General features: G+C 41.3%; 1 pseudogene; it reads left to right on the plus strand.

The window, feature by feature from the left end:
• LOC120372066 lies at nt 1-26,888 on the plus strand (annotated as a pseudogene).
• The last annotated feature ends 79 nt before the right edge of the window (nt 26,889-26,967 follow it).

Genomic DNA, 26,967 nt, shown 5'->3' on the forward strand with positions numbered 1-26,967 from the left:
ATGTCATAGCTTAAGTTCTGTTTGCGAAGATCCCCAGTGGTTTGTATCAGTGGTTGTGTTGCTTGGAATCAGCTCCCTGCAACAAATACTGGTCTTAGGAATAGTCTTTTGGTTCTATGATTGAATAGATGGAGAAAGAAAATCGTACTTCACACTTTTAAAAAAAATGTAGCAAACTGTCAGTTATCGCATCATAACCCACATTTTTTAAACTCGGATCTCAAGATGATTGTACTATTTGTGCAATTATGACCTGAGTTTCAGGGGAACTGAGTACTTGCTACTGCTTTGACTTCAGCTGAAGTTATGGGTACTCAGCACTTGTGAAAAATCAGCCCCATAGTTTCTGTAGCCATTCACTGTGTGTTGTTTGAATTTCACTGTGTCATGAGTTCACAGATTGCCTCAGCGCCTGCTTCTGATCCCACTGAAGTCAATGGGAGTTTTGTCAGGGGCTGCAGAGCGCCCTAGGTTTGCCCCCCTACCACACCTGACCCTCCTCTTTCCCTGTTAACCTCCCCTCCCCACCCCCAACAGCCTGACCTCCAACACCCATCCCCTCCAAATTGGGTGGCGTGAGTGGCATTGCAACCTGTCACACAGGGTCACAGCACCACTGATCCCATGCGCCAGGTCACAACACTCACTCATTCAAATTTGGCCCACGTGCTACTCCATCATGATGGAAGGGTGGCCAATCCCAATTTGAATGAGTGGTACTGCAATACCAGGCACTGAGTCACGGCACTACTCAGGTTTGGCCTGGCCAAAAAATGGTTGGGCCATGTCCAGGGTGGTTATTCTCCCCTTCCCTCCCCAGCTATCCAGCCTATGAGTTTTGCCATTGACTTCAGTGGGAGTAGGTCTGGGACCAAAGGTGCGTACCAGCACCAAAACCCAACCCATTTAGGCCTGTGCTGTTGAAAAGTTATATATAGGGGAAAAAAAAAAAGGAAATACCGAAGGAAATCTGCATAAAATAACTGGGGGTAGTGTCATATTTTGAAATAAGTTTTAAAAAATAGGTACACATGGCAACAGCTTTCCCTATTTGTGGCATCATTTCAGTTTAGGCAATAAGGGGATTTGGTTGGGTGGGAAGTAGAGGTAATTGGTTTGCCTCTTGGAGGGGCAAAGGACCATTCCTCCCTTCTTGCCAACCTGTTCTTCAGTAGGGGGAAGGATCAGGTCAATAGGGAACACAGGCTTTTAGGCACCCACATAACAAGACAATGAGCATGTGTAAACACAGAGATAGACCCCATTTCTCCTCGTTGGTGAACCAGGCCAAGGGCCCATTTCTGCACAGCTCACAAAGGAGGGGAGCATACACAGGGATGTTTGAGGGAAGGGGCCACATATTAGAAGTGGAGGTGTTTATCACAGAAGGGGAAGCCATAGTGGAGGCCAGTTATATTCAGGGCAGGGGTCATACAGGTTACTAGACAACATGGGTATGGGGAAGATGATCATGTATGGGACTGATGTTCTCATAGGGCAAGACGGGATGCTATCATAGTGAAGCATATGGAGGACAGTCAATGGGATAAAATTATCTGTAGGGGAAAGCCAGATATCACTAGCTTTCCCCTTGCAGTGGGCTCCACTAACCATTAGATTATCCCCAGCCACTTCCTACAGCAGAGGCTGGCAACATGCACCACCTCCCCTATATCTTGTTTAACCTTTGTTCTTGACATTTCTGGTCAGATAAGGGTCTGTGACAGATGTCGTTTCAGACAGATATTTTTAAGAGTTACACATTAATAGCATCATGCTTGAACATAGGAAAGCAGATGTGTTCAGAATATTTAAAAGAAGAAATAGGCTGGGGGAACCTTTATAGATAGAAAAGACAAATGCTCTAGGTAGGGCCTAGCTAGAGCAGACAGTGCTCTAAGGGACATGTTTGGTTGGTTTGACTCAGCCCCTAGTGGAGATGATTTCCATTCATAGAAAACATCACAGAAATCGGGTCTAGTTCTTATTATCATTGAAGACTGAGCTGGTTTAGGGACCAAACTACTCGTAAATAGTTGTTAGCCCTGGAGTGGATGGCCCCTCCATATTAGCACTGAGGCAAGGAAGCAGAGCAGATGGGGAAGATGATCTTTAATGTCTTATTCCACACCCATCATTTTAGCATCTGGGAATCTGAGCATTAGCTGTCTGACTGTATGTTGGCCCATAGTTTTAAAAACAAAACTGCACAATAAAGAGGACTTCCTGTTCCATTACCAGTGAAGATATTTTATAAGAAAACATTGTAGAAAGTCTTCCTGGAACCCTCTCCTGTGCAATCTCACAATGATTCTCTCCCAGACAAGCTTCCCGCTACACAGGACTTAAGTTGTTCATTCTTATTTAGGGTACAATTGTTGTAGTCCCTGAAGTTCATCCTTCTGGGAGCCTGGGTGCTAATTCCCACAGGCCTTCTCTCTCAAGTCCAGGAGTCTGGCAGTCCTGGGCCTGCATACTACAAGCCAGGCAGGCTTACCCTTCTTGTTCTGAAAAGTTTCACTGCCCTCCTCTTCGGCTCTGTGCTAGTAAATCAGCCGTCCAGCCTAGCATTGGGAAAGCACAGCATCAGCAATCCTTCTGAGCCTGTCTCTCTAGCAGCGCTTCATAATTCTCCTCTTCTGCTAGGAACACTCCCTCTTAACTAACCTCTGGTAGCCTTTTATCAAGTACAGGTGCTCCTTAGTCACTTAGCTGCCAACCAGCCACCTAGGCAGTTAATTACTACAGATGGGCCAAGAAAGGCTTGTTCTCCTTATAAAAGCCTGTCATGGATAGACTGGACTCTGACTCTTTTTAAAGGGGCCTGCCACCATGCCAAACATCTTTGATGAACTGACTTATAAAGTGGCTACTCTTAAAACCTGCTTAGCTCTATAGTAGGGGTTCCCAAACTTGATTCATGGGTAAGCCCCTGGCAGGCCGCGAGACACTTTGTTTACCTGAGCGTCTGCAGGTACAGCCGCTTGCAGTTCCCTGTGGCCGCGGTTCACCGTTCCTGGCCAATGAGAGCTGTGGTAAGCAGTGGCCCAGCCTGCGCCACTTTCCAGAGTTCCCATTGGCCCGGAACGGTGAACCGCGGCCACAGAGAGCTGAGAACAACCGTATCTGCAGACGCTCAGGTAAACAAAGTGTCTCCCGGCCAGCCAGGGGCTTATCCTGAACAAGCTGCCAACCAAGTTTGGGAACCCCTATTCTATAGGAAATTGCCAACTAATAACAGCCAGGTAGCTGGGCAGCAGGACTTTCAGATGTTTCTCTAATTTGTTAATATACAAATTGATTCAAAACCATCTAGCTGTGCCTATGTAAAAACCTTTTTGTTGTTGTTATACTCACTTGTTGCATCTTTATTATTTAGCTTGTAAATTCTTTGAGGTATGGACTGTGTTTTCTACTCCAGGCTTGTACATTTTTAACATAAAGAAGCCTCAATCCTGATTCTGAACTCTGTGTATTACTGGAATAACAATAGAATGGATTAGCAATAATAGGTGATGTTTCACCTAGTGGCTAAATCAGAAACAATAGAGATGGAAAATCTGTTACATTTAGGGTTAGATGTAAAACATTTGTGTGTGTGTGCGCGTGATCACATGCTTTCTTAAATGCTTGTTTTATGACTACAATTTTGTCATAACCCATTTCTATAAAAAAATCAGAATCATTTCCCTGATTTTGTGTCTGGCTAGTTACAAATTCACTCACAAACAGGGTTCTCATCAGTGTCAGAGCCCAGCAGCTATCTGTTTAATGTCTCAGTCCTCTTGCCTGGTATAATTTAGTTTTTCTCTTTCCATTCAACATGATGGAGTCAGACATATTGCCAGAGCAGGATATAAAAAATGCTTTTCTTTGCTTTAAGCAGGAGAAACATTTACATGAAACTGCTTAACATTTCTACTCGATCATTCACTAGAGGAACAAAATTAAGTCTTTCATCTCCCTCAGAGGAAATGTAATTGGCTATTGTCAACATTTTCAGTCTCATGTAAATTTCCTGTTCTTTCTGGAGTTATTCATGTTGCAGGAGGTTAACAACATCATGTATCCTCAGAGTGGTACAATGTTCATTGTGACATAGTAAATTTCAGTGGCATGTAGCAATATGGAATGTACCTCCATAAAGTGTCCCCCAGGGCCATTGGTATCTATTTGTAGGATCTTTTCTGATGGTCTGCGGAGTTCTATTCATATTGATGCTGGGAAGATGGAGGATGGGGAGATGGTCCACAAGAGGATTTCCTCTAATGAACTGGTATAAATGAAAGCATTTGAGAACCACTAATATAAAGCCCTGGATGAGTAAAAAACAAGAGGCTCTGTTATCTGTTCCTTAAGCTCGGTAGATGAAATCCAACCCCATTGAAGTCAATGACAAAACTCTATTGAGTTCAGTGGAGGCAAGATTTCACCCCTTGTATTGTTCTGAGTTTCTGATGGATGTTTATGTTGTTTCTTCTGTTCTCTCAGTCTCCTCTCCCCTCCTCACATGCCAGTATTCTCATATTTTTGTTTTAGAAATTAGTTCCTAGCATTTCTATCTTTCTAAGGAACAAAACCTTTTTTTAAAATAAGAAAACAGTTTTCAGAATTTTTATTGTTGAACAGTTAGGGCGGCGGTTCTCAACTGTGGGTTGGGACCCCAAAGTAGATTGTGACCTCATTTTAATGGGGTTGCCAGGGCTGGCTTAGACCTGCTGAGGCCCAGGGCCCAAACTGAAGCCCAAGGGTTTCAGCCCTGGGTGACAGGCTCAGGTTACAGGCCCCTTGCCTGGGGCTGAGGCCCTTGGGCTTTGGCTTTGGCTCCCGCACCCAGGGCGTCAGGGCTCAGGCGGGCTCAGGCTTCAGTCTCCTCCTCGTGCGGTCATGTAGTAATTTTTGTTGTCAGAAGGGGGTCGCAGTGCAAGGAAGTTTGAAAAGTCCTGAGTTAGGGGATTCTACTTTGCAGATAAAAATACTTCCATCTAATCCTCTGGTTCTGTGATTGCTAAATTGGTGTTTACTAGACTCTTTATTTTAAGCGTGGCTGTGATTTTCCCCTGCACTATGAAGGAAATTCTGAGACTTCTATCAGATTTTAACAGGCTTCTCTCTTGCAGACGTTTTAAAGAATGGTGGCAATACTGTAGATGCTGCTGTGGCTATAGCTGCTGCCTTAAATTTAACTGAACCATAAAGTACTGGCATAGGTTTGGCCTGTTTCTGTCTCTGCTATGATGCAAACACAAAGAAGGTGCAAGGTCTCAGTGGAAGGTAAGTTCCGAAGATAAGGACAGAGAGTTACGATCCTGTATTGGAGTCCAATGCAATTGAGAGGAAAAATGCTCACATGAGTTCGTTGTCTATTTAATCCATATGTAGATGCAGATTTTGAGCCAAGTATAAATATGGACATGCATCCGACGAAGTGGGTATTCACCCACGAAAGCTCATGCTCCAATACGTCTTTTAGTCTATAAGGTGCCACAGGACTCTTTGCTGCTTTTACAGATCCAGACTAACAGGGCTACCCCTCTGATATATAAATATGGAGTAACTCCTGACTTAAAGGAAGTTATTTTGGTTTTACACTGTTATAAATGAGAGCAAATCTGGCCCAGAATCTCTCTTTCACTTTATATTTCTTCTTGCACTTTCCTTCCTTCCTTCCATGGAATTAGTTCAAATGTGTGAAAGAAAAGTGAGTGTCTGTGGGTTGAAGACGAGGGACAAGAAGGGCAGTATCAGCAAGAGATCTTTAATTGTTCTGGGAAGAAGCATCTGGGTGAAATGTTACTGTCAGGCACAGAATTCTTTCCAGACCACTCAGCTGAATTGAGGCCAGTTTATTACTCTTGAAGCTGTGAGTTTTGCTGATCCAAATGCTGATTTTTGAGGGAAGATTAGGTCTCTGGGTACAGAACATCACACCCAATTAGAAAAAAATGTTTTCCTGACTGAGTCTCTGCAAATTTTCACTTGGCACTGGCCTGACTTTATTGCAAATTAAAAATAAAATTAATAACATTAATTACCATCTGATTTAGGCTTTGCTCCTGTAAGCCCTCTGTGTGGGGAAAGCTCATATGGGCTTAAAAAGGGATTCCATGTGCAGAAGACTTTCAGAATCACATCTCTAGGGTTCATTTTATAAAAGCACAATCCAGAGAGGAAGGGAAGGTCTTTTGGATTTCCTTGTAATAACTAAAGACTTTTATTCATTACTAAAAGTCACAGGAGGCTGATACAAAAAAGGGAAGTATTATTTGTTAGCCAGATTGGAATGGTTGTGGCTTTCAGAAGTGCTTTGTCTGAGGTTGGGAAAATCCTCTTTGTATAACAACTAAAAATTATTCATCTATTGGGGACTGGATGACTCCAGAGAGAGCTCCCGTTGAGTTCAGAGTAAGGCCCAGTTGACGTTTAAAAATTAGATCAACCAAGCTACGTCACTCCTGGCTGTGAAAAATTTCACTCCGTGTGTGCCATAGTGTGGTCAACCTAATCCCCAGTGAAGACCCAGCCAGGTCAAAGGAAGAAATTATTTCGACGATCGAGCTGCTGCCTCTCAGATAGATGGATTAATTACATCAATAGAAAAACCTCTTTTGTTAATGTAAGAAGTGTCTGTGCTATGGTGCTACAGTGGCATAGCTGCAGCGCCACAGTTGTGCCATTGTAACAGCTATAGTAGACATGGCCTAAATAAAGGCCCAATCTTGCTGCCTTTGAAATTAGTAGGAAAACTCCCATTGACTTGAATGGCAGCAGTATTGAGCCTTAGAATGTTCCATGGAAGTTAGAGCAGCTAGCGCTCAGCTGCTTCACAGGATCAAACCCTAGACTGGTATTGTTTTGGGTGAGCAAGTTCAGATGAGAGGGTTGCCATGAATTTGATCTTTCAGCCCTTTATACAGGCAAAACTCCAGTTCAAACCACTAGGCTTTCCTGTGATTGCATAAGTGTAACTGAGAGCAGAATTTAGACTGATTTCAATAGGAATTTCACCAGAAAAGGCATACAGAGTTAGGCTCTGTCTACACGAGGCTTGACAACATCCATAACATCATTGCCATGTCCTCTTTGTTCGTTTTTACATGACTGCCCTCAGGCTGAGTTGTTTAATGCTTTTTCTGAATTACAGTCGAACTTCCAGATGGCTAGCCAGTCTCCAGCGCCAGTTTCACTGGAGAGACATTTGTTAGGGAGAGGTCAAAGTCCAGATTTGCACCTCGTTTCCTTTTCAGTTGTTTGTTTAATTTTCCTATATTTGAATTCTATTCAAATGTATTATTCATAATGGCAAAGAAATAACTGTTATTCCACAGTGGACGTTTATTGTACGTGTAATCAAGAAGCTATAAAGGAGGCAGGCAGTTGGCTTTATAGCCTACCAGAGAGTATTACTGTGGAAAGAATATCACTTCCAGGTGCCCTTACATTCTTGTTTGTTATGGTCATGAGGGAGAGCAATGAATACTCTAATGCAGATAACACTGATTTTCTTCACCTATCCGCAAAGTATCAGGAAACTATTTTAATGGTATAACTCTGAGCTATATCCAATTGTACTAAGGGCCCTTGGGCTCTCTGCTGGAAATACCATTAGAGAATCCTTTCCCTTGGAAAATATTTTCCATTATTCATTGGAATAATTTGCGCAAACTATATCAATGATATAAAAGTGATAGCAAAATAAAGATAATTTCTTGGAAATAAATATGAGATAAAGTCTGATTGAAACTTAAAACACAAGGGTAGAGGGAAAAATTTACATTGGTCTGGGATCCTGGACTTGCCATACTGAATACTGGAACAGGGCCCAGAAACATTACTAACTGAAGGGACCAGTGGCAATTTGAAGGTTCAATTTTTTCACAAGTCACCAAGGCTAGAATTTTTTTGCTCTACAAAGTCTGTAGGATTGGTCCTAAATGCTGTATCTCATTGAAAACCTGCTGACCAGCATGAAACAGCATTTATTTCTACTCCCAGTGGTTCATAAGATGTCAGGCTTTAAAGCTACATTTTTCTGATTACCATCTTGCCTTCTTTCTCCCCATTTCAGTTCTGATCTATTTTTAGCAGTGACTATCTCAGAAACAGCTAGAACCCAGTATTTTATGCAGGTGGGAAATCCAACTTTCCAAGAGCTATATCCTGGGAGGCTCTGATACACACTCTCAGATCCTATGGACATTCCCACTGAGTTGTCAGTTGTGCTAAGGCACCTCACAGAAAGTGTCCCTGACAGGATGACTGCTGACTTTCTGACAGAAATGAAATAGGGGAAAAGTCAGGGTGGCAATTCAAATAACTTGTTTTTAAATATGGTTGGCAAATAATGTGTTATTTCATGGGAGTTTTTGCAGAGTAAGGCCTGCAGGATATGGGCCACAGTGAACTGGTTTGTGAAAAATGTGACTTTGTTATAATTGTTCCGGTGCATTTTTATGCTGTTGCTGGGCATGCTGTTACTGCTGTGCTGTGCTTACAGGGTTACTATTGCTCTTTGTCAACTGAACCTGATGGCCTGCTATTTTGTCATGTTACGGTTGCTCTTCTGTTTGCCTTGCAGTGGCTGTGGCAGGTCTCCAGAGGCATTGACCATTGAGCCGTTAAAAGTGCAAGTTTGAATGAGACAAAAAGCCTCTTCCTCCATGCTCATAATATCACTGTGCTAAGCACAACAGCTAGCTGGTGCAAAGCTGTTTCCCTATATGGAAGCAAAAAGGTGAAGCTCAGTGAAAATGTTTGTTTTAAAATGTTGTTTAATACACATAGAGATTATTCTAGGTACAATGTAAATAGAAATTCTGCTAGCAGTGTTGTGAGTTTTTTACCCATTATCTTCTGTTTAATCCAGCTCTGTTTCCTTTTGATGTCTGTGTCTTCTCTTTTCCAAGTAATTTCACAACTGAAGGACAATTTTCATGGGCGAGGAGTTCAAGTGCAGACATGTGCTCAGATTTGGGGTTGTGGTTCTGGCTCTGGCCTTGCTCCTGCCCCATTTCTCTAATGGGACAAAGCTGCAAAGCTTGGATATGGATCTAAACTTTCCTAAGGGGCTGGGTTAGGTCTCGAGTTCTGGTTTATGTCCTTTCCTAGGCTTTTTTCATTTTTAAAGGAATGGGAAGGCAAAATTCAGGAGCTACCTTTAGGTGTTGGTTTAAATAGATGGCTCTCCTTTTGTTCCTTTATATAGGAAACACTAATTTGTAAAATTACAGTAGTGCATTTTTTTAAATGGAGGGAAATGTTATAAAGAAAATCCCAAAGAGAAGCAGATTAGCCGTTTACATTTAAAGTTCCCTTTCATATTACCAACCACTTACTGCATTAGGGGAGTGATCATGACACCATCCCATCCTAATACTCTTCCCTACCAAGAATATTTGAGAGGTGCTTGAAAATCAAAAGCTCACTTGAGCACTGAGCTAGGAGCAATACTTAGGATTTGTGCTCCTTGGACTGGTAGCAGCTGAGAGTGTAGCAGAGATGGGATGTTTTCAGTTCTTGGGGGAGGAGTGGGGTAGTCATGACGGGGCACCGCTTGTGCTCCATGCAATGATTGTTGTGTCAGCAAGAAGAAAAGTGGGAAAATCGTGTCCCAGAATGACAGGGATGGCAAAAATCCTCTATCCTCCTAGACCTGCCCTTCTTTCATTGTTAATAGGTGAGAAAAAACAGTGATAAAGAGTCAGCATTGAAATCTGGATACTCTCCTGCCATAAAAACTGAGCTGAGCAAAACCCTACTACATAGGACATTACAGGGGAACAGGAGGGAAAAAGTAATTTGGTACCGTGCTACTCCACTGAAGTGTCACTTACAGGCATTACTTACCTATAACTGCTACAAGTGGGCATTGCATGTGTAAAATAATAAGAATCAGAAGTTCCAAAACAAATGTAGCACTTTAAGCACAGTTGTAGGTAAAGTGCCATATTGATGCAGTCTGGTACGCTATGTGTTGGTTTCTTTGTAAGAACTAAGGTCCTGCTCGTACAAACAGTTACAAATACCTAACATGATGTTTATGAGTAGTCTCACTGCCTTCTGTGGAACAACTTATGTGTAAAGTTAAACCCATGTGCAAGATTTTGCTGTTTTGGGCCCAAGTTGCAAATGCAATAATCTGGAAATGATTTTGTCATTTTTCCTAATTGTTTATTCCGCTCTCCATGGGACAGATTCTGCAACCTGCTATCAAATTGGCTGAGAAATGTTTTCCTGTGTCAGAGATTACTGCCTATCATTGGAAATGTGGTGCTCATGTTTTACAAGCACCTGGAAACAAACCTGGAAAAGAGCTACCGATTCATGGCTACGCTCCTCATCATGGACAAGAGTTCTGCAATCTATTTTTGGCCAACACCTTTGACATAAGGAAATCTGTGTTTAGATTACAGTCCTTGGGACATTTGGAACCAACTGAGTAACCAATAGGTGTTTTGCTTTGTTTGTAAAATTAAACTTATTTTAGCATGCATCTCCTTATTAATGTCACAACTGGGATGTGGGTGGTCTGACCTACTGGTCAGAGCAGGAGTCCGGCAGGATCAGGTAACAAGGAGATCAGAAGTAGGAGACAAACTAGATGTAAAAAATATGAACAAGTAACACTTTAAATGTTTATTGTGTTCTTTACAAATAGTACATGATTTGCACAACTATGCCCCCCAGATTACCATGCTGCATATCCTGCAGAAATGTGTGTATTATAATGGGACAGTTCTAATAGATATATTTTTTGTAAATGGTTAACATTTTTTCCTTTTGTTTCTTAATGAGTCTGGATGATTAAGGAGAGGAGTTCATTGAGCTTCAGTTGATTAGTTGTCTCCTGTTAATATTTAACAACTTGGTACCAGATTGTAACCTGTTACTTAAGGGAACACTCCCTTGTTATATAGAGAGACGACACACCTCATCCCACTGTTTGTCCTTTCATCCCTTCAGTACCAGGTACCTCCTGGGGCAAAATGCCCCGTCTGATTCACCATTGCCTTTGAAATGCTAAAACTCTGTCACATCAAAGCAGGTTGCTGCCTTCTATCTCTACACAGAGGTTAGAGTGGAACCCTGCAGTGCAGCGGCTAAAATTCATAGGGCCTGATTTTGATCTCGCTAATGGTGGTATAAACCAGAAGTAACTCTTTAAGTCATTTGAGTTACACTGGTATGAGTGGAAAATAGCCTTGTGAAACCCTACTCCTATTAAAGTCAGTGGGACTCTTGCCATTGACTTATATGGGGCCAAGAAAACAGCTGTACTAATTGGTCTTGTATGAAGATTCTTCTCCTGAATAATCCCATGCCACCTGTTAAAAAACTCATTGAACATATTTCTCATTTGGAGAGGTCATTTTTCTGTATTCTCCATCCGTTCTTTCTGTAGATGCACACAATTTTAAATTCTAATCCTGAGACCACTGCTTAGCATGCTGACCAGTGTTGTCTCATTGTTCACTTGTGGTCCTCCACCTGTCTCTCTCTAGCCAGCTGTTGTGTCTTGTTTTATAGTGAAATTATAATATCTTTGAGGCAGAAACCACCTTTTTGTTCTGTGATTGTACAGTGCCTAGCACAATCGGTTCCTCTGTGCTACTGCAATACAAATAAATAATATTTCTTGAAAGCTGAACAAACTAAACTTCATAAAGGTATAACAGGTATGCCTGAATCTTAAATTCCAGACATAGAGCAAATAAAGCTATAGTAAAAAACACAGCAGATTAATTTAAATTTAAAAAATCCTTAAATGTAAACTGTGCTGTCAGCACCAACTACAGCAATCGCTAACCAGCAATGAAATGAATTAGGCCCTCAAATTCCCTATCCCACCCAATGTTTGTAACCCTCTAGTAAAGGCGCACATAATGCAGACATCTGAGGTCAATAGATTGCAGTTCTCCCGCAGCTATAACCCTTTCTGTTCGCAGACTTTTCTCTACTTGGCTTGTTCACCAAGCACTATATTCACAACAGGATTTAGGCACCTAACTGCCATATTAGGCATCTAAACCCCAGAATCAAGCTCCTCTGGTATGTACAAAACATCCCCTGCCGAACCTCGTAGGGACCTAAACTCTCTTGGTGCATACATTTTTAGTAAAGTTCCTTAGACACCATGTTTCTGCCTTGATCTGGCACTCCACAGTTCTACTTTGGATGAATAATTAAAGAATCATTGGAGCAGGTGGACTGGATGCTGTCTCCCCCACATCCTGGGTGAACGCTTGAACCACCAGGAAATACAGTCATTCTCATGCTTGTGCTCTCTCTCTGGCCCAATGACTCTGATTATTTATCCACAGTGGAACAGCTTCAAACAGAGGAAGTTGAGGGTGCCCTGATTCAGAATATTCCATAGCCTGCATAGGGAACTCACCTGAGAGAACATAAGAATGGCAATACTGGGTCAGACCAAAGGTCCATCTAGCCCAGTATCCTGTCTTCTGACAGCCTTGTGGTTAATATGAGCCTAAAGCAGGGGTGGCCAACCTGTGGCTCCAGAACCACATGCAGCTCTTCAGAAATTAATGTTAATCTCCTTGTATAGGCACCAACCCCAGGGCTGGAGCTACAGGCACCGACTTTCCAATGTGCCAGGGGGTGCTCACTGCTCAATCCCTGGCTCTGCCACAGGCTCTGCCCCAACTCCACCCCTCCCTGCCCCCTCCCCATAGCCTTCTGTGCCCTCGCTCCTCCTCCTCCTCCTCCCCAGAGCCTCCTGCATGCCACGAAACAGCAGCACTTTAACATTGCCCGTGTAGACTAGCCCTTAGCTAACAGCCAGTTAGAAATAGATATAGAAATCTGCAGGATTTGTCCAGTAGCTTTGCAGACTTTACTTTTTCTAGCTTCCTAGGAGCCTCTAAGCTTTAGGCCAGGGTGGCCAACCTGAGCCTGAGAAGGAGCCAAAATTTACCAATGTACATTGCCAAAGAGACACATCAATACGTCAGCAGCCCCCCATCAGCTCCCCTGCCAGTACCGCCTGCTCACCAGCAGCCCCGCCAATCAGCACCTTCCCTTCCATCCCTGCACCTCCCAATCAGCTTGTGTGGTCACGGCAGAGCGCTGGGAGAGCTCTCGCTCTAAAAAAACCCACCTCCATAAGAGGCAAAGCTACCAGACTTGGGAGCGTGGCTCCCAGCGCTGGTGCACTGTCTACACTGACACTTTACAGCGCTGAAACTTGCTGCGCTTAGGGGGTGTTTTTTCACCCCCCTGAGTGAGAAAGTTACAGCACTGTAGACAAGCCCTAAGACTGTAGAGCAGACTCGTTTTATCTCTCTCCGGAAGTTGTCTCAGTGTCACTAGATGGGACAGAACACCACACCCAGAAGGTGTGTGAGTTACATTTGCTCTCATTAAATGGGCATATTGTTCCTCCTGCATCTGTGAGGAAACAGGGCGACAACTCCGCAGATTCAGAAACTGGCTAAAATCCATTCAGTCAAGGCCTAACATTATTTTATCTTAAATGAGTATGCCAAAAAAGTGTTCTTTTGCTTATCTATTTTACCCTGCTATCTCTGGCAACTGTGATAGGAGAGACTCTGTGAAAGGCAGGAACAGACTGAAGAAACATCAGGGTCCTAAAGACACAGTAATTTTGAGTCCAGTGTATGAATTAATGAATAGTTTTTAAACTTGGTAATGATTTATCACTAAAACTTTTAAAGTAGCTGGGACTATTTCTCTCAGATATAACCATATGGCTGCTACATGTTTTTCAATCTGAAAATTTGTTTTTTTCATATCGCAAGTTTTCCTCTTTAGAATTTAACATTGTAAAGTCACAGTAAGCATCCTGGCTTGGTAATGACAAGCTATGGTTGTTGCTATGCCCCTAAGGCATCTCATTATTGTAGCTTAAAAATGCACCCTGCCCTGTATTTTGCTTACTTATATAGCTATGGAATTCCCTTCAATTCTTAACATTAAGCTATTGCTGTGTGACCTATATGCTAGTTCTTTAGTATCTGTCACACCCTTGCTTCTTTGAATAATTGCATTACACATACATGCACATATAATTATAAGACAAAGCTACTTGCCCTACCTGCTGAAGCACCAGTATCTGTGATACCTTGGCTTCTTCAGCTTAATAAACTTAGTTTCTCTTAACCTGGCTTAGTCTCTCCATTCTCACCATTCAATGGAAATGTAACTTTCTGACTTGAGGCTCAGTCATGGTTGAGCTGAAGTCAGTGAGAGTTTCTTCTCGATACTGACTTAAGGGGGAGTAGGATTGGGTCCATACCTTGCCTATGTATTAATAATGCAAAGTACATTGCTGATGAAATACTATGTGCTGCCAATGCAAATATGTCATGTCTTCTCTAATCAAAACTAATGATGTGATGGATAGAGAGAAAGCAGTGTGGATTACCAAATGTGAGTGAGTGAATTCTGCAAGTGTGTAAGCCAGGACAAATTTAACCCTTAGGGAGTACTAGGTACAACAGACATTGCTCAAAAAGCTCTGAACTCAACCAGAGATGGCTTAAAGTAACCGAAAGGGACAACAAGCAAAGTGCTCCCCTGTTGACAGACTGCCATTTCAATAGAGATGCAATGCTTTGAATGTGTTGCATAGGATATAAGACAGGGCAGAACTGGGTCAAAGTTCTCCCAGAAGCACAATCATTCTCAGAGTGGATTTTACACATCTGGCCCATGTAAATCACCGAAATCATCCAAATGATATAACCAGTAGAGTTAAATAGTTTAATCCACATGAAGATGCCAATTTAACTTTGACCAAGACAAACTTGCCGCGCTAGAATGTCCTTTGTTTTGTAGTTTCCACGCTATGTGCAACAACTCTTTCAGGAGCTGACAAAATCTGGCAAGAAAAGATTCTACGAAGGTTTTGTTGCAGAAGCTATTATAGAAACTGTTCAGAAAAATGGAGGAATAATGGATTTAGAAGATCTCAAAAGCCATGTCACCAATGAAGTCAAACCGATTTACAAGGTATTCTGGACTGTTCAGTGTTCTGAACCCGGTAGAGATCGTGAGTTTGGTTTACCAAGTTAGGCATGAAGAAGTGTACTTATGTATTTGCATGCCTAATTTATATCTGCACCATGCACTAATAAGTCAAGTATTTGTCCTTGTGAATGCATATTCCATTTGTGTGCATAAGGCCATCTAGGTGCCTAACTGGCTATATAGGCATACAAATATCCTAGCTATATGTTCACATCAGCTATTTATGAGTAATGTGTGTGTGCAGGTCTAAGATAGAAAACATAGCCCTGTTTTGTTTCTTAGCAATTAGCTAATGAATTCATTACAAATTAAAGATGGACTCAAGCTGTAAAATTTTGATCCAGATCTGGATTTTGAACACTGAGGTTTGAAATGTTTTGATCCATGAGTTTGATTCAAGCTTGCCTTACTGTAAATGTGAATATGATGAGCTAATGAACGGCTAAAAAGCAAATCAATTTTTTTTAGTTGAGTGGAAACTATTTCTTTTATTTGTAATTATTTTTAATAGAATATAGATTGGACAGTCTGTTCAGCATGGGGAAAAAGCTCCATGCCCTTCAAGCTTCTACATCCATCTGAGGAATTCAGCAAGAAATCACTGAGCTGCAGTATTTATCGGGGAAGGGGGAAGTGAGGGGTAGCTGTGTAGATCTGCTGTCCAGTGCAACTTTCTACGTGACTTACAGGAGCTAAGCAGTTTGTTTTAATATTCAAAGCTGAGGTAGCCAGCAGCTGCGCTTTGCCACTTAGCAGGGATCCATCTGAAAACATTCATACTAAAAAGAAAGCAAACTAGTATTCTGCCTGCCAGTGAATCTCTCTCATTCAGGTTGTGAATTCTAGGTGCTATTTGTACACCTCCTGAAGTCTTTACTTTGGGAAAGCTCCCATTGACTTCTCACTGAGTAAGTACTTAGGAGTTGAGTCCCCGTATAATGCCAAAAAGATGCTGAATTTTGAGTTATTAGTTCAGCAAGGGACTTACAAGACTGTGCCTAAACTTAAGCACCAGTCCTATTGTAATCAATAGAACTACTCACATGCTTACAGTTAGGCAAGTTGTTACGTACCTTGCTGAATGGGACCCTGAGGCCAGAAAAGGGAGCATTAGGAGAAAATTCAGCCTTGTGATTTCCCGGGCCTTCTATCCCTCCCCCCACTCATAGCTTTTTCCACAAGAAGCTACCATATATTGCTCATTGTTTTTATATTCTCCTACCTCCCTTTCCCTCATACTTCAGAGTAGGACTTTTCTATCATGCAGCCTAGACTGGAATGGAACTGAGGTTTCCTTGCCAATCATCTTTGGAATTCTTTCCTTTGTCCCACAACTTCTCCTCTGTATGGTGGCCAGACTGGCAAAATAAAAACCCTTCCTTTCCCCTATGCCCACTGCTGGCCTGAAGATTCTCCATAGCTTTACACAATGGGATCACAATCAGACCCTCCCCTTCTTTGCTTTTCCAGCAGGGGTTGGATTTGGGAATGTGTACCTGTGGGGTGGTTGGAAAGGAACTATTCTGAGCATCTGCATAAAGAGATGGACTAAGACTGAGTATTGACCAGAGTGGAGTTTCAGAACCATTTGAAGCCATATCCAGGTACCCTTTCTCCTCCTTACTACCTCAACGTTTTCTTGATGCTCTTTCTCACACCCTCCTTCCATCTGACTCCCTCTCCTCCCTTGTCACACAAGCGGATTCCTCTTCCTCCTCAGCCTAAAGGGAGACAAAAACATGCTGTTCTTTGCCGCTGCAGTGAGTTCAGCCAAGTCCGGGGAGGACACTAATAAGGCAATGTAGAAAACTGTCACCTGAACTTTGTTCAGTGACTTACATGAAACTCATATGCTGTGAAACTCATAGATTTTTATGGCCGGAGTGATCACCTAGTCTGACATCCTGCATAACTCACAGAATTTCATGGTGAGACTCCTGCATCTCACCCATCAAGTTGTGATTGAACTGGAGCATATTTTCTAGAAAGACATCCAGTCTTGGTTTAAATTCTCCATCATTTGGAGTCTTACCACAGCCCTTGGGATCTGTTCCAATGGCTAATTATCTTCCCTGTTTAAAATGGGCATCTTATTTCCTTTTTGCACTTTGCTGATTTAAATTCCAGCCACCTGGGCGGCCTGAGCACAGTTCCTAATGGATGGGATTCCTCTCCTTGAAAACCACTATCACAACTCATACAGCACTGGCCCTTGTGTTGGCAGTCTCAGCAGAGATGCCAACTACTGAATGGGCATGGAAACCAACTTACTTTCTCACCTCTAAAGATGGTCCTTTCAGAGTTGTAATGCAGTGTGGGGATGCTAGGACTGCATGTGCTTTTACCAGTTCTGTGAGTACAGATCTCCATTGCTGTCAGTGCAGAGCCTTCCCAAAGTATGATGTTCATTGAAAATGCAAAAGACAAAGATTTTTTTAATGGTAGGGATTGGTGGTTTCCTAGGCTTGATCTTGCATTCTTTGCATATCCCAGACTCCCATTAAGTGCCACAGGAGCTGTTGGTGCATAAAAAAATACAGGATTGGGCCCTAAGTGTTTTCAAATGCAGTATTCAATGGCTGTGTGTGATGTCACATGAATTTGGAAATTATATTTTGGATAGTTTAATATTCCCACTAATCCAATATCATAGGGTTGCTGAGCAGCATTTTTTGAGTGCATTGTTTTTATTCTCACCATATGAACAGTTGATTCTTGCATTTTTCATGGAGTATGTACGTAATCAAACGCTGTGCTTGCACACCCAACTATTATCTAAGGTATGTCAAACGACAGTCAGTGCTTCCTGACCTGCTAAAAAATCATTAGTCATAGATACACACCCACTATATACTGAGTAATATTGCTAAATATAGATACAAGGGAACATACCCAGAGCAACTTACGCACGCTATTTTGAAATAACTGGACAAATCTAGATCCAAACCTATAGTCCAGGGGTCGCCAACCCTTGGCCGGTGCCCGTCAGGGAAATCTGCTGGCGGGCTGGGATGCTTTGTTTACCTGCAGCATCCGCAGGTTCGGCTGATCACAGATCCCACTAGCCGCAGTTCCAATGGGGGCTGCGGGAAGCGGCAACCAGCACATCCCTCAGCCCACTCCGCTTCTCACAGCCCCCATTGGTCTGGAACGGTGAACTGCAGCCAATGGGAGCTGCGATTGGCTGAATCTGCAGACGCTGCAGGTAAACAAACCATCCCTGCCCGCCAGCGGATTTCCCTGACAGGCCGCATGCCAAAGGTTGCAGATCCCTGCGTATAGTCCTTACTCAGGAAAAACTCCAATTGATGTAAGTGAGGGTGTTGTCAAAGAACACAGGGCAGGCTCATTTGTTATTAATTTAAAAATAAACTCACAGGGTTATAGCGTATAATTTAATATTCAAAGACAGGCAACTCCATATATTACTCAGTTAATGCTGATAAACTTTTCAGATAAATAGGTATTTAACCTTTCAAAGCAGATATAGAACTTAATGGTTTTAACATTAGATTTAACAAGCTGAACTGGATAAGTTCAATGTTACGAGGACAAGTTTGCATAAGCACTCAAAAAATAAGTTTTATTTATGATAATTGAAACATAGGCTCCCATTTTCCCACATACTCCATTGAGCCAACATATATTTAGGAAAGACTATACATGGGAATTCTCAAAGTGTTTTACAAAGCCAATGTCTGTATTTACTATATGGGCAAAAGCCGCCCCCAGGCAGAGGACCAGCATTTCATCCTTTATGGCAACAATAAAAGAGGAAAACAACGTTGCTTACACTAGTGTAATGACAATGGTTTGGGCCATTGATGTAGAATACTGTACTGTTTTATAGGGGCGCCATACTGTTGTTATACAAGGTTGAGTGAAAGAAAAGCTATACCACCTTAATGTTACCTGGTTTCTCTTTGCCTTGAAGAAATGCCCAGTTTTATTACATCACTGTTGGTATATAAGTATGTCATAATATTCGGGAAACCTTTAGAAAGTATTTTTTTTAAAAGGGGGGAATAATAATACCTCTTGCTATTCCAGGATGTGAATGTTTGGGAAATCCCTCCAAATGGACAAGGAATCACAGCTTCGATAGCCCTGCACATTTTAGACAATTTTAATATTAAAGGTCTGGGTTATGTCCAATGGAAAGAATTTTTCTGTGTCTGTGAAATTTTCCTTTGAGGATGATTTAAGAAGACACAAAAGGAAGATTTCCAGGCATGTTAATGTTCTTTTTCAACGCTGAAGAAAATGTTCCTCAAAGCCAAGCAGAAGGGGAAATAAAATTGTTACTAGACATGACTCCACTCTACAGTGGATAATTCTCTACTAAATATCACAATATAGTAAACAGAGTACAGTGGGACTTGTACTGGGACATTTTCTAGTATGAAACAGCCTCTCTGAGATTTATGTTTTTGAAAATGTAATATAAATTTGAAAATTTAGCAAATTACACTACAACTTTGAAGAGTGGCCCTGATATAACTTCAAAAATAGTGTGATATTTCGTAAATAGCTTGATACCAGTTCAAAATTCTGAGTTGTTAAGATAGAGTCAAGTGGTATAAAACACCTAATACCATTGAAGACTATAAGCCAAATTCTGAAGAATTCTTAAGTCCAAAACGAATGATTATTTCCCTAGTATCCCTGGAAAGAATTGATCGGATCCATCCCTTATAATACTCCGTTGAAATCAATTCAGTAATTAATGTCGTCCAATAACAGCAGGGTAAACAATGTCCTTATAGCCTGAAAAAACACTGAAAGGTTAAAAATAAACTAAAACTGTTGTCATTTTTTTGCCATTTTTAGACGTGGGCCATAACACTACTGACTATTTACATGTGCTGATTGAAGCCTTAAAACTCAGCTCCTCTGTTACTTTCTGGTTCTATGCTGACCGGGACAAAGTTCCAGTACCTACAAAATAACTTCTTTCTAAAACATATGCCAAAGGATGCTCGGAGGTAGTTAATTTACAAAAGTAAGGCTTCTTCCTTCGCTTGCTTTTGTGGATTACTAGTGTAAGTACATTTCTGATCTTGGTGAGAAAGAAAAGTCCATTCTATAGTATTAAGTAGGCTCTACTTATAAGAGTTGTTGGAGTTTTTAGTTTATTTCTGCATATGCTGTGGTCTGAATATCCTTTTATTTTAACACTAATCTGTCCTTGTGTTAAACTGCTCAGTGTAAAGTACAAAGAGTTTACTGTTTGTGTTATGTCGTTAACCCAGCTTGTATCTAAAAGATAAAATGAAATGTGATAGGAAACTATCAAACATGATTTAACGTATGAATTGATAAAAGTGGCAGTTTTCTCTTTTAATTAGGGCAATAATGGCTTATTACAATCAAGGAGTGGATTTTATTTAAAATATGCACTATATATAGCGTGTAAAAAGTGGAGAGCAGCCCAGATATCTTAAAATAAGTTTGACAGCCCTCAAAATGAATCCCTGAAACAATTTAATGTAAAACTCACCCAATGATGATTGATCTTCTCTCTTGCTCAGGGCCCAGACTAAGAATATTTTCCCTGGCCTGCTCTATTTAAGAAAAGGCCCTGTATCTCAATCCCTGTGATCAGAGAGACATCCAAGAGGCCATAGTGAAACACAGAATGTATGAAAAATCATCTGTGCAACCCTTCTCTCTGTCTCTCAAGTGCTGGTGTCCAGGGCACTGGCCCATCTGTTCCATATGTAAATACACCACTGCCCCCGATACAGAAAAATCTGCCAACTCTCCAAAAGAAGGCCTGCAGCACTCAAACTCCTAATCCTCTGCAAAACAGACTCCCGGGCTCTGACTTTGTTGCTCTGACAGAGTGGCAGAAAAATCTATTCTTGTTTCGTCCCATGCTAGCTAGTATAGAATAAATGTGGCAGGGGACTAAACAAGAGACAGTGTGACATGCAGTGCATGAGCCGCTGCAACAAATTAGGCCTGAATAAAGACTGGGAGTGGCTGGGCCACTACAAAAAGTAACTTTCCCTCTGTTGATACTCACACGTCTTTCAACTGCTGGGAATGGGCCACATCCCCCCTGATTGAATTGGCCTTATTAGCACTGACCACCTACTTGGTACGGCAACTCCCATTTTTTCGTGTGCTGTATACCTGCTACTGTATTTTTCACTCCATGCATCTGATAAAGTGGGTTCTAGCCCACGAAAGCTTATGCCCAAATAAATTTGTTAGTCTCTAAGGTGCCACAAGGACTCCTCGTTGTTTTTGGTATAGACTAACACGGCTGCCACTCTGAAACCTGCAACAAATCTGGCTCCCTGAGCACATTGCTGGTGGCTTATCCAGTTTACCAGCTGGAGTTTTAACACTGTTCTTGTACGTATGTGTATGGCTGATAGTTTTATTAGTATCAGGAGGGGAGGAATAACACATTGGAGGCTGGAGGTGTTTACATTTTGGTCAAACTCTACAGTGCCCTTTTAAGCATAAACATTTAGGGTGGGGTTTTTAAACATTATTTCTATTGTTTTTATATAAAATATAAACACAAAATAAAACATATATAAATACATGTGCAGCATGGAAATACCATACAAAAACAAAATTCAGTGTTCATTATTTGTAACGCCTGGAAAAAACAGAACAAAACCAAACAATCCCTCCCTTGCACCCCCATCCACCACCAGAACACATAGAGGTCATGCAGGCATCAATTATTAAAGTGACTAAAAGGATAAATAAGTGAGAACATAACCTATGAGTATCAGGGATTAATATATAATAAACTGGAAAAGTATGCAATGTGTGAACAGACAGCCTCCTATTTTTTCCAAATGTTTCTATTAGACAGTCATTTTTTCCATTAACGCAGTAGTAGAGAGCTCACTAAGCCAGTCTGTGCATGAGGGAGGAATTTCAGTTTTTCATTTTCTCAGAATAACTCTTTTGGCCATTAAAATAGTTACTGCAATGTAATACCAACTCATCCAGCACCTGTAAAATACACAAGCTTGGGGAAGGAAAGATAATGCTTTAAGTTTTTGAGAGAGCACTGAATATTGTGTTCCAGGCCACATGCATTTTATGACAGGTACAGAGGAAGTGTGAATGGTTGGCATGTGACTGTTTGCATCTCCAACATTCACTGTGTGTCGCAAATCTATTTTGGGATGATTAGGACAGATAATAGCATATTTCCTTGTATATTTGAAATGGAAAATGATGAAACTGAGAAGGAGCTAGTCTTTTGGATATTGTTATTGCTTGTGATTTATTCCAGCTCATGCAAAAACCAGAGATCTTTCTAAAAATATCAACTAGATTCAATAATGATGGGATTGATGAGGATGGATTCTTCAATAGTACAAAAATGTCATCGGCATATAAACCGATTTTGGATTTTTTTGCTCTTTATAGTTACACCTTCAATAGCTGAGTGCTGACTATTGCCAGTGGTTCAAGTGAGACATTAAAAAAGAGGGATGAGGGGACAACCCTGTCATATTGCTCTTTCTAGTTGAAATGCCTGAGAAATAATTCCATTAGTTGATAGTGAAGCCAGGGGATTGAGGGTGGTTTTAAAGGGTATTTTAAATATATATTCTTAAAGTAATGAACTGCATGAAAGACTTATGATAGGTCTCAAAATTCAAGAGAACAGTGACTAAAATAGGGTATTTCTAAATGTGATTTTTTTTTAAAAAAAAAGTACCAACGCATGCTAGTCTGTTTTTGTGTACTTTAGATAAGAATGTTTACTTAAATGTGTTGGCAGTGCTATAGTTGTACTTAACCAAACATGGGATATACAGGAGAAACCACTTATTGATCTAGGCATTACCTGGTCATAAAAGAACAACAGACTTTGGATCCTTCCTGGGCTTTATCTTTCGATGATGTCAGTTGAATTTTACATGATGGCCCTTTTGGAGCAGATTCTGATCTTCGTTATACTCTATTGTCTTTGGAGTTAATCCAGATTATATTAGTAGAGACCTGAATCTGGCCCTTTGTTTTAACAAACAAAACCCACACCAAAAATTCAGGGCCAAATGCTGCTCATCATACTTTTAGGAATATTCCTATTGACATCAACTAGGATTACTTGTGGGAGTAAGGTGAGCAACGTGCCACCCTTATGATGCAATTTAAATTGGGCCATAAAATAGTGATTTTTGTTGCACACTAATGGTTTTTATTTTATGAAGAGCCAGTGACAAATATAATAAAGGAAATTTGCTACCAGTAGGAAGTGACACAGTTTACTTCACTGTGGTCGATGCTCAAGGCAATGCCTCTTCTTTCATCAACAGCAACTATATGGGCTTTGGCATAGGACTGGAACCAGGTGGCTGTGGATTTACTTTACAAGTGAGAATTTTTTTCCAAACATAACATGGTTTAGTCTGCATGAAAACTCTCTAAAAAGGCAGTTAGAGTGCTTTGCCATACAGTATCCTAAACTTACATTTCTTAATATATATTTTCTTATTAAGTTAGATCAGACTGTGAAATGAGTTGACCAGTGTTTAAAAAAACAAAAAACAAATTTTCATAGGTATTTCTTTGGGTTTATACCAAGTTAGCATGATAAATTGTCTATAAACAGAGTTTGATGCTTCAAGCTCAGACTTGCCTGACACTTGCTGTTAATAGCATAAACGGCCATGGTCAGCAGGTCACCGTAATGACATGTCCAGTCAGTTTTTAGTAGATGTAGAACAATGGGACCCATGTAGATTTTTCAGTACTCTCCTACATAAACAACTACATACATTCTTCCTTGGATCATTTCTTGGGCAGTGAAAATGAATTAGCCTTTGCTAATTTATTTTTGGCCAGTTAATACTAGCTGTAAGTAACAATGGATATGGAATTGAAACATTTCTTATTTTCAATTTTTATTTTATCCCCCACAGCTAAGGAAAATTGTTATACATTTGTGATAGATTCAAATTTTATATTATTAGAGTGTACATTTTCATATGAACTTGAATTATAAAAAGTCTTTGGAACATGAGCAGAACCATAATAGATTGTAAGTGTTATACCTAGATAAAATATGTAAAAATATCTTGTTCTTTCCTCTAGCAAAATGGCTAAGCCACCTCACATTAAGTAATATGCATTAAACAGAAGTAAAGATTAGAAGTGGCAGTTCAGAAATTAATAATTTGGAGATTATGAATTATAAATATATGTGAATATTGCCAAAACTATTGACAGATGGAATTATTTCATACATTTTGTTTTCGAGAATTTGCTGTCTAAAGTACCTTTCATGCCCTATATACTCCTAAGGGAATTCTGTGCCAAAAAAATAAAAATTATGCACACAATATTTTAAAATTCTGCATATTTTATTTGTCAGTAAATAAATGTGGCTCCAGCATGGCAGTGGGGATGCACAGGCCACTGGTTGCATTGTGGTGGGAGATCACTATGAAGCTCCCAGTGGTACAGGGACTCGGCAGTGAGGCTGCACCTGCCCTTGACACAGTGCAAGGGCTGGGCCTGCCCCAGAAACACCCGGGGATCCGTCTCCTCTGCACCAGGTGTGGGTGGGCAGGCTCAGTCCAGCAGGATCCAAGTGTGGCGGGGATTAGTGTGGGTGGATCCCGGTGTGGGGTGAGAGGTTTTTGTGTGGGGCAATCTGGGTGCGGACGGCTCAGTGGGAGCTCTGGATGCACAGAGGCTCATTGAGGGGTTCCAGGTGCAGGGGGAATGGAACTCTGCCGGGGATCCAAGTGAAGATGGTTAGGGCTCAGCTGGGGGTGTGTGTGTGGGGAGGGGGGGCAAGGTAGTGTTGCCAGGTGTCTGCTTTTCCACTCCAGTTCAATGGGCCTGCTTAACAGGGGAGCCCCAGCTACTGCCAAGGGGATGCCGCATACCAGACTCCTGCTTTCCCCCACGATTCCCCTATCCCCTTTTCTTCCATATCTCATCCTCCTCCCCCAGTGCCCCACGCCCCTCACTGCCACATTCCCCTGCCCTATTCCACCCCACCTTCCTTACCTATCACACTAGAATTAAAGAATAATAATTAAAGAACCATTTGGCTTTTAGTGGTTGCATTGAACTCTGCTTGTATATTAGAAAATGGTCAATTTTATCACGTTAAAAATAAAAACATAAATAGAGCAATATTTTCAAAGTGTCTAAGTGACTTACGAGTCTAAGTTTCATTTTAAGAAGTGATTTAGGCACATAGGAGCCTCACGCCTGTTAACTTTCAAGAAGTCTTAGGCTTCTAAGTGCTTAAGTCACTTTTGAAAATGGGACTTGAGTCCCTAAGTGACTTAGGCACTTCTGAAAATTTTACCCCAGGACTGAATCTGTGATCTCCAGGGCATTTGTAATACACTTGTTTCTTGGCATGATACTACTTATATATTTTTCTTGAATCGACTACGTTGGCACTAACTGTTCTACGTGTGACCCTTTCCTGACTGTGTCCCCAGGCCAAACTTACCCCTAGAGGGGAACAGGAGCTCCACAGACCTTCACTGACTTCAGTGATGAGGCCCAGACACGGGCCCCACACTTCAGAGGGATGATGCTAGGCCCAAACAGTTGCTACAGTGGTCACTATTAAAATGTTGCCATTGGAGAGCTGTTCACTGTAGTTAGTAGGATCATTTCTCAGGCTATCTTCCCCAGGAGTGCATGGGTGGGCTTGTCTGTGTATAGTTTCATCTCCTGCCTATATCCAAGAGGCTACTTGGGTGCTCCACGTCTTGCATAGGAATAGCTTTGGTGAGCTGCTCTCGCTGCTGCCCAGCTTTTGATACATGTTGGTGATGCCATGTGTGATGTCAGTCAGTGGGCTAGCTGGCCAACAATTTGAAAAGCTAGTAACGATTGTGCATGTTTACTTTAGGCTGCGTGGTTCTTGTCCAGCCAGATGGATCGTGTTTGGCAATCCCAGGGGGATTCTATTCTATTAGTAAGGGTTTGTATTTGTTTTCTAGAATAAAGGATCCAGTTTCTCACTATCTCCAAGTCACCTGAACTGCCTCACCCCGAGAAAATGGCTGTACCACATGATCATTCCTTGCCCTTGCTACTGCAGCGGACACTGGGGACCTCTTGTGCTCCTTTGGAGTAATGGGTGGGTTCATGAAGCCTCAAGGACACGTGCAGGATATAAGTAATGTAAGTCCTTTGGAATGTATGGCAGAACATTAGAAGGATTCACTGCTTATTTAAGAGCCTTTCATTTCAGTATACTCTGGACAGGCCACGAAAACCTGCAGCCCAACAGAGCAGTGGTCTTGCTGATCTATGCGCTTTATCCTAGTGCTGACTGATCAGCCATCAGCCAGTTTCAGATCAACCTCATGTTTTGTTTCTACCAAAGGACTCTGAGATGTTAAACACTGTATAATTTATATCAAAGGTCTCATTCTCCAAAGACAGTGTACAAGCACTGCATGCAAATTTTAAGTGTATTAAAATTAATATGAGGACGTTTTCCTAGAGTCTAATCTGGCTTACTTTAATAATCTCTTTGAAGCCTGCTTGGGGAATCATTAGCAAGCAGAGGTGGGTAAATGCTTCAGTTACAATTTGTGTGAACTTTGGTTTGAAGTTTTAAATGAATTCCCTCTGCCTGTGTTCACTTTCTATGATTATTCTAGTTAACAATGGTAAAAATATTAACAGCAAATGTCAGATGACTATTGCAGCATATTTGTGGAAAACTAATTAAAGAGCTCTAAAAGTTACACTCACCCAAACAGTGGAGTTTAAAAAAAATAAAATAAAGTCCATTCCTGGACCACAGTAACTCATTTTTGATTATCTTGTTTTGTGCCTTGACAGGTGCATTAGGAATTGAAAGAGAATATAAACTAAAGGAGAGGGAAAATGAATTGCCCAAAGTGCCCTAAGAATTGGTTTTCTGTCTAGAGTGACCACCTTTGTTGCATGGAAATAAGAGAAAAGTACATGAAAAGTAAGAAACAATGC

The sequence above is a fragment of the Mauremys reevesii genome, linkage group 9 (genome assembly GCF_016161935.1).
Source record: "Mauremys reevesii isolate NIE-2019 linkage group 9, ASM1616193v1, whole genome shotgun sequence".
NCBI classification, from domain to species: domain Eukaryota; kingdom Metazoa; phylum Chordata; order Testudines; family Geoemydidae; genus Mauremys; species Mauremys reevesii.